This window comes from Sciurus vulgaris (genome assembly GCF_902686455.1).
Source record: "Sciurus vulgaris genome assembly, chromosome: 7".
In the NCBI taxonomy this organism is placed as follows: domain Eukaryota; kingdom Metazoa; phylum Chordata; class Mammalia; order Rodentia; family Sciuridae; genus Sciurus; species Sciurus vulgaris.
In genome coordinates, this window is record NC_136467.1 from 93,904,879 (window position 1) to 93,916,642 (window position 11,764).

At 35.0% G+C, this 11,764-nt stretch overlaps 1 long non-coding RNA gene across 1 annotated transcript in view; it reads right to left on the reverse strand.

Annotated features, from left to right (window-relative positions):
* Positions 1-9,280, reverse strand: part of LOC306665337 — an 84,452-nt gene extending 75,172 nt beyond the window's left edge. Inside the window, exons 1-2 of the long non-coding RNA XR_013764988.1 lie at positions 9,158-9,280; positions 8,896-9,007 (exon numbers count right to left, since the gene is read on the reverse strand). This is a non-coding gene — a long non-coding RNA (uncharacterized lncRNA). The remainder of the gene's footprint in view (positions 1-8,895; positions 9,008-9,157) is intronic.
* Positions 9,281-11,764: the final 2,484 nt, after the last annotated feature.

The window sequence follows — 11,764 nt, forward strand, 5'->3', positions numbered from 1 at the left end:
TTCTATTTTTTTTTTTTTTTTAGCACATATGTCAAAGGGACTGAAGAAACTCTGAAGTTCTTCAATTATGTGAGTGTGTGGGGCAAAACCCTACAATCCTATACTTCTATCATCTTCTTGAGCTTGAAATCTGCTTACTTTCCACCTTTTGGGGATAAGATAGGGAATGTTTCAGCCTCTAAAAACTAGTATTTTCAATATTCTAACCTGCAGAAGGGAATCAACAGTCAAGCACCAGGGAATCCGGCATGCTGGTAAAAGCTTCAGTATTCAGTTTTACTGTCATTGATTTTCCTAGAAGGTATTTTTGCCTCTTGAAATAGAGCTAGTTTAGAAGCAATGGGAAGACAAGTTGGATCCCAGGACTGTATTACAAAGAATATCTTTCAAATAATCAATAGCTACATGAAGTAGATATGGAATATAAATTCCACCTTGTAATACTATTGTCAGCACATTCTTCTGCTTTAAGACTTACCCTCATTCTCACATCCAGAGGCTATCTTTACAGTATATTGTGATAGAATCTACTGCAATTGTAACATATACTCGTGTCAACGACTTCTCAGTTTGATGAAACTTTCCATTTATTTGACACACAGGTAATAAAAATTGTTGCCAGTAATAATAAATGATGTATAAAATGTTCTTGCTTTGGAAACTATAATCAATAACATTCCAAAATATTGTGTTTTCAGAAGACAAGCCTCTGCTTACTTTGTGCCACTCCATCACACTTAAAACCATGAACTATATTCATTATTTTAATCACAAAATATTATTCCAGAAACTGCATTAGAGGTAAAAAAAAGGACAGTTTGACTTTCAAAAACATATTAATGTTTTTAATAACTTTTTTGAGTATTTAGTCTTGTTAAAATGTATTCATACATTTCTCTTCTGCATATCATTTGACAATTATGACATTAAAATACTAACATGACAACATTATTACAAAAACAATAATCCAAATTATAGTACTATTAATGAATTTATCACCACAACCAGCAGAACTCATTGAGAAGAACAAAAATAAAACTATCACATAATGTTTCACAAAATAAATACTTAAATGCAAATTCCAAGGCTCTCTTTACTTCAACAGATAATTGAAAAATGAAAATGTCGTTGGGCCACAATGCTACACACATGTAAGTAATATCCTATTTGAAAGGCAGAAAGGATTCTGATACAATTGTTTTTGAGGGGTAGGGTACTACTTTTTTAAAGAGAATCAATAGAGGCTAAGAACACAAACAACATGGTAAAAGGTGTATGAAAAATTATAGTGCACAATTCATTTAATCTTCCTAAACTCTGTTTCTCTAGACTCCATAACTGGTAAAATAATATCCTGATTGGCTTTAGCCCCCAAAGTCAGGTGAAGTGATGAAAATGAATCCCTTAACACTGTACTTCACACATAGCACTGATGAGAATTAGACAGGGAATATGGCATTCAGGTTCCCAAGTGAGAAGAAGAGAGTTTAAAACCTTGTTCTGGAACTGAAATAAGACAGGCACAGAAATACAACTATTGTATGATCTCACTCATATATGAAATATAAAGCATTGATCTCATAGAGGTTGAGAGTAGAACGGTGGTTTCCAGAGGCTGGGGAGTGTAGGGGGCTGGAAAGGAATGGAAAAACATTGGTCAGCTTGTATTAAGGAACACTTAGGTAGAAGGGAAAGCCTCTGGGATATTATTGCAGATTATGGTATGTACAGCTAAAAGTTATGTACTGCATATTTCAAAAAACTAGAAGATATTTTGAAAGTTTTTACTACAAAGAACAGATAAATTTTGAGGAATAAATGCTTAATCTGGTTTAAAGATTATACAAAATATACATGTATCAAAATTGTATGATACCCCATTAACAGGTACAACTTCTATGTTTTGCCTAGCAGCTAAAATTAAAAAAATACAATTTATTACTTAAGCTAAACACAATAGTATTTTGTCATTGTTGTTGTTGTTCTTTGGTACATGGGATTGAACCCAAAGCTGCTTAACCACTGAGCCACACCCTCTACCCATTTTGTATTTTATTTAGAGACAGTGTCTCACTGTGTTCTTTAGGACCTCACTAAATTGCTGAGGCCGACTTTGAACTTGTGATCCTCTTGCTTCAGCCTCCCAAGAGGCTGGGATTACAGGTATGCATTATGCCCTATGGCTCCAGTAGTACTTTATTACATGAAATTATTTCAATAAAATTGAAATTAAAAAATAACAACTTATTCTGTATTTACCTTATCAGAGACAATTGGGAGGGCTACAAAAATCTTTTAAACCTAGTTTTGTTGATTTATAAAATTAGTTAATGATAATACCAATTACATATACTGGTTTTGTGAAGGTTCTACATGGAATAGGATCTCATTAAATGTTCTTTTTTATACTAAGTATTAAGATTAAAGCACATTCTTCCTTCTTTTTTATCTTTTATTTTAAGAATATAAATTTAAGTTTGCTTCTCACTTATGTATAAGCATATTTTTTTTTGTTTGCTATGTTACCTAAGCAGGGTTTTAATTCTTGTTTAGTCCTCACTTAGAAGTAGTAAAATTGAACATCCTCACTTTACTCCAAGTATGCACTGATTTAGGGAATCAGAAGAAAATATAAAGAAGTTAACTAAGAATAAAATATGATGCATTCTGAGAGTCTATTTTAATACCTTTGTGAATGTCTCTACTTGCTTCTCTATTCAGAATTTACTAAAATTGTAATAAAGAAGTTTCCCCCTTTCTTCTTAGGAAATACATTATATGATTCCCAGTAGATTCTTAGAATCATGTATAGTACCTAATCCTATATAGATGGTATCTTTTCCTGTGCATACTTATGTATGATAAATAACTTACAGATTAGGCACAGGATGAAAATAATAATAATTACTACTTATAAAATACATGAATTATAAAAGTACACTTTAATGAAAGTTATATGAATGTGATCTCTCTTTCCTTACCCCCCATCTTATTGTACTGTACTCACCCTTCCAGTAATTCTGAGATAATACAATGTCCGTGATATGAGATTAAGACAGGTAAACAGCATAAGCATTGTGACACAGTGTTAGACTATATGTAACTGTTACTTGAAAACCAGCACTGTGAAACCAGGACAAGCTGATAATCACAATCACGGTGACTACCAAGGGGTAACAGGCAGGCAGAATACACAGCCTGGACATACTAGAGAGAGGGATAATTCATGTCCCAGGTAGAATGGAGAGACAGTGTGAGATTTTACCATGGTACCCAGAACATACAATTTAAAATTCTCAATTGCTTACTTCTGGAATTCCCTATTCAATATTTTTGAACTTCATCTGCTGGTAGGTACTGAAAACCAATGGAGAACAGAAGTGTGGATAAGAGGAGATACTATTATAATTAAGAAAATCCTAATTGATTGTGTAAAATATATTAAATTCATTTTATTTCTTTACATTCATGAACATGTTGGAAAGCTTCTACCAGTTCAGTTTGTAATTATTATGACAACCCTATCATACACATCAATTAAAATGGGCAAGGAGTTTGCAAATCATAAAGTCTATAATTGAAAGGAACACATTGCAAGATAGCTTCCTTCATATACAACTAGGACTTGGAAGAAATACTGCCAGAGGGAGATGCACAGAACATTGTAGATTACCATCACTTTTACTATCTAGAGCATATACAACCCTGATAAAAAATATTCTGGTATAGAAGATCAAAACATGATAAAAATCTTAGGAATGTGGTTATCAGATATGAAGAACAAGATAATTAAGGCATACACTTGGAAATAATGCTATAGGACAATCATCAGTACCAAAAGCCTGCATAACATACATGGAGAATATTAATAGTGTTAGATACTCACTATAAATACTTCTGGGATATGAAATATGCATTAATAGACAGTGCCTTTGGACAGGGAGTGAATGACATTTAATTTAACACAACCTACAAAACAGGTATATATTGGGCTTTTATAAAACTTGCGAAGATTTCAAGTTAGGAATGGCAGTTGTTGAGGTTGCTTACTCTCCTGAAGATAAGAAAAGATGCAAATATCCTAACCGATTTTAGTTTTAAGAAAGCTAGACTTATAAAAACACTGTTACTATAAGGAAAAGGTCACTGGTTTTCTAAACATAGAGACTTAGCACCACCATAAAAGAGAATTCATTTTATTAAATGAATGATGAGCCAAGAAGGTCACAGTAACTTGAAAAGAACAATAGCAGGTCATGAGCTTATAAATCTTGGAAGAACTTCTTTCACTTAAGAGAGCAGTATTATTATTCGTTTTTGTAAAGTGCAAGAAGCAATAGGAGGTCATTCATGCTGATATAAAGTACCAATTAAAATTTTAAAAATATTGAGTGTGAAATTTTTACCACGTCTGGATCTGATAATGTATTTAAAAGAACAAAGTATTTAATTTACATTGTTTGCAAAAGATAATACAGAATCAAGTAATTAATGAATGCATAATTCTTCAATATTATAGCTTGTTTTCCAATTAATGTAAAAAATCAGTTCAACTTAATTTTCACTCTGTTTATTTGGTCACTCTGCTTATTTTTGTTATTTGCTAATTAGTTTGCCTAATCATAATTTAAAGTAATCAAATTTCAATAGAATAGGTGAATTATGAATATTTCATTAATGCTATTAATTAACTGGAAAATCATTTCAAATTTTCTTTATGATTTTTCTTACCAATTGTGAAAGAGATATAAATATATATATGTATATTTATACATATATACATACATATATATTTGGAAGACCTTTAAATTCACATATTATATCACAAAATAATATATATCACCACAAATATAAATGTGGCATATATCATCACAAAATTAAAATGTATTCTACTGTAATAATTGTCAATCAGTCATCCTTTATAAGTTATAAAATGGTCATAAAATGCAGGGAAGAGACTTTATATTCCTTAATCCTATAATACCTATGGAGATGGATATTTGAACAAACTCTTTACTAAAAATGCAGTTGTAAATTATTGACCAGGAGTTAATTTTGTTAGCATTATTAGTTGTATAAAAAGCTTCTCAATGGACGTCAGCACAGAAATTGCTTTTGCTTTATTTTCCCCTGTCCAATATATAAAGAACAGCTTCTGGTTTGAGCTATAACAAATATGTTTTAAAGTAAATACTTTTGATCTTCAATAAACAAACCAAACAAGCTGAACATACTAAAATCAATAACTTTTTAAAAGACTAATCTGAAAATTAGTTTAGAGCAAACTGACTTCCCAGAATTTGAAGTTTTGTGAATACAGAACAGAATTACACAGGGATCTGCTTACTTGGAACAAAGCTACTGGAACACAAACTGGTAGAAATACTTATGGAGTAATTTGATGAATTGCTGGATGCCAAGAGTAGCCTGACATGAAAGTCAGAAGATCTAGATTCTGTAGTCTTGGGAAAGCCCCAAAACTTTCACAGATGTAAAGTCCAAAACTCTTCCAGTTTCACATGGTAAAGAGCCAATAAAGATCTCTTTCCATCTTTAGCAATAGGAGAGGGAGAATAATCATTATAAAATAACTGCAAAACATTTTCTGGAAGAAAGATCACTCTTCATGGGAAAATACTTTATAAGAGACATATTCAAGCTTTAGCCCCTCTAAGCCTTCTATCTTTATTTAAGAATACGAACACTTCTGTATCATCAGAGAAATGCATTTGAAGGGCCAGAGTCCTGGACCCACAAGAGATTGAGATTTAATTATGTGATTAATATGATTTCCCTCGCTCTCACTTTATCATGAAACAAAAAGTGTTCTCATAGAGTGTTAGTGGACTATCGTCAAAAGAGCTGAAAGATGTAGGCACAATGAAATTGAATATTTATGGTGTCACAAAGTTGAGAAAGGAAGCAAAATAAAGACACAAAAGACATTTTGCATTCCCTGACACCTACAACGCCAGGAAACAGTAAACTTAGACTGATCCCTATCTATGTCATCATAAATCCTCACACTAAAGGCCCACTGCTTACTTCAGTGTTTATTATCCAATACAACATTTCTGATTTGCAACAACAACAAAAACAATAAAAAAATACAAAACATAATAAAAGGCAAGGAAGAGTGCACAGGATGAAGCAGAGGAGAGTCAGAACTAGAGTCAGAATGAAAACAGATGATGAAAATATCGGATAGGAATTAATTTATTAAGTGTTCTAATGGAAATAGTAGGCAACATGCCAAGAATGAATGAGTAGCCTAAGCAGAGACAGAGCATCAAGAATCAGAGAGAAATACTAGAAATTAAAATTACCATAACAAATGAAAACTCCCTATGGTGGACATGACTTATTAAAGCAACAAAGAGGCATTCCTGTCTGTTGAGCCAGTTTTAATAGGTCAGTGTAGGTCTATAGGAACTTCCTGAACTGAAATGCAAAGAGATAAAGAGGTACATCATACTCAAACTTCAAAAACAAACTACAAAGATACATAAAAAGTCTAAGACTAACATTGAGGAAAATATTTCTCCTTTCCTGAAAAAGAAAAATAGAGGAGGCTCATTGAAAAACTGTAGAAGAACAATGAGAACAGATGTTAGTTAAAGTGTTGAAGTAGAAACTGTGAAATTCCTTTCTTCAGCAAATTATACATCAAAACTGAATAAACAGTGTAAAAAATAAGGAAAAAAAATGAAGGAACTCCTTGTCAAATCGTTTGCCCTTAAGAAAGTTCACCAGCAGTGTAAAAGTGTGTCTTTTCCCCCACATCCACACCAATATCTATTATTGTTTGTGTTCTTGATAATAGCCATTCTATTTGGAGTAAGATGAAATCTTAGAGTTGTTTTAATTTGCATTTCTCTAATTACTAGAGATGTTGAGCACTTTTTCATATATTTATTAATGGCCTATATATCTTCTTCTGTAAAGTGTCTTTTCAGTTCCTTGGCCCATTAATTGATTGAGTTCTTTGTATTTTTGGTGTAAAGTTTTGCAAGTTCTTTATAAATTTTGGAGATTAGTGCTCTATCTGAAGTGCACTCACTCTAGAAAGCAGTATAGAGATTACTCAGAAAACTTGGAATGGACCCACCTTTTGATCCAGTTATCCCACTCCTTGGTTTAATTAATTTTAATTAATTAAAGTCCAAAGGATTTAAATTTAAGTCCAAAGGACTTAAAATTAGCATACTAAAGTAACGCAGTCACATCAATGTTTATAGCAGCTCAGTTCATAATAGGTATATTGTGGAACCAACCTAGATGCCCTTCAAGTGATGAATGGATAAAGAACCTGTGGTATATATATACACAATGGATATTACAGAGCCATAAAGAAGAATAAAATTATGGCATTTGCAGGTAAATGGATGTAGAAATCAAGTTGGAGAAATCAAGCTAAGTGAAATGAGCCAAGCCCAAAAAACCACAGACCAAATGTTTTCTCTGATAAATGGATGATACTACACAATGGGAGGTTTGCAGGGGGGCAAGAGAAGAATGCAGGAACTTTGGATGGTGTACAGGAAAATGGGGCAGAAGAGGGTGGGGAAAGGAAAGATAGTAGACTGAGACAGACAGTATTACCCTATATATATATATATATATATATATATATATATATATATATATATGATTGCATGAATAGTGTGACTCTACATTGTGTACAACCATAGAAATGAAAAGCTGTACCCCATTTGTATACAATGGATCAAAATGCAATCTGTAAAAATAAAAATTAAAAAAAATTAAATCTCAAGTGAAACTTTAACAATATTTTCATGAACATGTGTTTTGGCTTCTGCCACTTGTAGCTCCAGCATGGACTTGGTTGCACACTTAAGACTATTCAGGTCCTTGAGGTTGTAAGTCTCAGGTGTGACCCAGCTTTTTATCAACCTTGGTCAAAGGACTGCCTTCAACAGTTTAACCCCAGTTGTGGGCTGAATAACTTGAGAGAAGATTTCATTCACTACGGTTAGAACAGAGTAATAAGCATAGGGCTTTGCCTTGGAGTTCAGAACTGGACTGGTAGAATCTAACACGAGGTATGGACTACTAGCCTCAATTCCCACACCGCCTGTGCACACGGCTTCTGAACAGCTCTGGTGCTAGGTGGAGACCATCAGTACAGATTTTTATTCTGGCCATCATTACCTTCAGTTGATTGTTTACATCTTGGGTCAAAAGTTCGTCTAAGCAGAGACAGCCTGTAATAATGTGCCTTCAACCCTGTACTCCGGTGGTGTGAGAGTATTGTCCATAAGTTTTCTGCCATGAACCTATAGAATTCTAGTGACTGAAAATGGGATTGGGATTGTGGACCAGGTGTCTTGGTCTATGTTAGCCCCAAAGAGATGCTACCTGGGACACACTACTACTTTTAGCCAATCTTCCTGGTCAAAGTATACAACGCAACAACTGCAGATTTGGGACTAACTTGAGATTGGATCTCCCTCTAGTGTAGAAACAGTGACAACACACTAACAGTGAACTCTAGTAAACCTGGACTGATGGCACCATCTAGTACTGAAATAGCTAAAGTGACCACAGGTTAAGACCACAGGTTATAAGCAGTCTGCTTATAATTTCTGGACAGACAGCAACAAAACAAGCCATATTGTGAATCCTGAAATAAACACCTAACCTTTCAATTTACGGATGATATTGCACATGAAACATGGAGAGCTTTTAGGAAATTCACCTGAAAGTCAAAATATGGGGCCAGAAACTGGGCAGAAATTAATCAATAAAAAAATAAATAAAAAGGCTGCCAATAACCCAAGATTCCCAGAAAAGTCTGCACATTCTAAACCATATAGGCAATAGGAAAAAATTGCCTCTTATCTTATACAATGCATAGAATCAAATGTGTCTTACCTGACCAGACCACTCATAGGAATTTCATGGATCGTCCAGGATGCTGAAGACTGTTGGGGTTGACAGTCCATCCCTTCATGCACAGGTGAGTGCACAGGCATTTTGCTGTGTCCTAAAAGAGAGTATCAACATCAGCAATTAGCATAATTATAATTAATTTAATACAACGAGGCAATATCTTTAGGGAGTGAGAACAGAATGAACTCCCTAGGCACCATGTCATGACAAATAATAAGCATGTGTAGGTGCCCCAGGAAAATACCTGAAATGTCCACTGTCTTCCCTCTCATGTGAGGGCAGACTTCTTCTGTAACTCCGTAACACAATTCTGCAAATGAAATAAGTCAGGAACAGCACAGCACAAATAGTGTCAAGGGAGGACATGATTATTTCCAGTTCCAAAGTAATGTTAGGCACTGCAGTCTGGAGAGGTGGAATTACCATAAATAGATCCTTATAGTCAACAGTCATTCTCCAAGTTGCACCCAGCATTTTCATTGGCCAGACTGGGCTGTAAGCACCGTGGGCAGGTTGTAAAATTTCAACCCTTCCCAGCTCTTTTATGGCCACTCCAGTCTCAGCATGTCTACATGGCAGCTTGTACTGCATAGAATTTACTAGCGTCCAAAGGGTAGGAAGGCAAGCAGGGTACCATCTTTGCTATGAAAACTTTCAGCTGAAACTCCCCAGTAGAGGTTTGTAATGTTTTCTAATCAAATATCCATCTGTAAAATGTTTTGGGGAATGAGGAAATTCCTACCGTATATGGAGTGGAGGGTGCTTTCTCAATTTCTATATGCAATAATACTTGTTTTACTCTCATGATCTTACCCATGTTTTAGTCAATAATTGCTCAGGGCCCCAGAAAATGTTCTTAATCACTGTATATTAGTGTACATTTGGCACTTGTATCTATCAGAGCAGTTGTTCTCTTCTTGCTCTTGGAGGACCAGTAAATAGTGAGTTTCACATGAGGTTTCTGGTTGTTCCCTATAGACCACACTAGGTAGTGACCATGATCCCTCCCCTAATCACAGCAATTGGGGGTATCCACCCACATAACCGACAATGCTGGAGCATGAAAATTCCTCATCCTCCTCTTTAAGAGGAGAAGTACAAGTTGGAACTATTGTTTGGGCTTAAGTTCCTTCCACAAGGCTATCCAGGAAGTATTAGGTTACATATCTATAGTTCCCCTGGACGTGTCAGCATGGAGCGTATCATGCCACTTCTGCTTTCCAGTTATTTTAGTCGACCCCTTATTTCTTTTTCTCCCATCATTATTTTCTCCTTTTCTTGTTATATTTTACAATAATTTTCACCCTGTCCCAAACCTGTTCACTCTTCCCATAATGGCAATACCCTTGCCCATATTTTGAATATCTATCCAAAAATCAGGCTGAGAAGGGAGAGACAAGGGTAATCCCATCACAGAAATATATTTTAAAACAGTTCACTTTTCACTCCAATCATAAAATAGTTTTATCTGCTTCTTGAAACACCTGAGTATAAATGGCATGTCACAGGCTGAGATGAGACGATCTGTAATACAATGATTTCCTTGTACCTTGGGGGCATTATATAAGCACTTCTTAAGGGCCAGATGCACTGTAATACTGCTCATTTTCTCAGCTTCATTTTCCACCAGAGAAATTCCATATCATTCTTTGTCCCAGATTCTCACCTGGATGGCACACTTTCATGGGATGGTTATTTAAGATTTTTTTTTCCATGCGTAGAAATTCTCCTGCACTATATTCTCCAACAGTGAGGATTCCATACTACCTCTGCATATGCTGTATTTTTGCTTGTGTTGCATTAACAGTAGAGTGGAAGAAAAAGGCTCATGGGTGGGGTGCTTCCATTAGCATTTTAACCTCATGGCCTTAGGTTCTTCCTCATTTTCCTCCTTTCGAGGGAATCCAATTTTTTTGCATCAGATTCTGACCTTGATATACTAGCTCTCATCTGTTTTCTCTTCTAGTTCTTTTCAACAGGTCCAGAAAGTGGCAAGCGAAGATTTCTACCTTGGCATGTTGGTCAGATTAGAGGTTAAGAGGAGTCAGAGGGATATGTCATTCAAGTTAAAACTTTTTTTTTTTGGTGGCATATTAAAAGGATTATGGTAACAGTCTTCTGACTGCAGCAGCAAGATGCCATCCTTCCTTATCACGGTGGGTTAAACAGTATTCAACAGTATTCAGCAAAGAGCGCTTCAAACGCAGCCACAATTTCAGTGTCACATGGTGAGCTGGGAACTTTTAATGTATGACTCACTTCTACTCACAGAGAATCAAATGGTCAAGCCAGAATTTCCCTTATGGAAGCTCCCTTACCTTTGCACATTTCCTAGGTATCTTGAATGTCTTGCCAATTCTTCCAGAAAGTCTTGGTCCCAATGTATGAACAATAGATGCAAGATGCCAGGAGGCAGACAGATCTGAGATCACATGAAGTACAACTTACAAGGGATATATGAACAGGAACATGTCTTAGATGGCAGCAAATGGGTGGATACTAACAATTTGGTTCACAAGGAGGGGACTTATGTAATGGTCATGACAAAAGTGGCTTCATCCAAGCCTGAACATGCGTATTTCATCTCAAGCTTATATGAAGAATGTAGGGAACATTTGTGGCACTTTTTGTACCAGGGTCTGGGTCATAGAACTACACATACCTCTTCAATTTTTTTTTTTTTTTTAATTCATTAGAGCACTAGGAAACTATTCAAGAGAAACCAACCAGGATTTATCTGGCATAGTCTGAAAATTACAACTAAGGATGGTTATAGTCAGGTAAAGCTACATAATTTATCAATTGTACCATTTCATAAATTGTGATGCATTTACCAAACTAGTGTGAGATG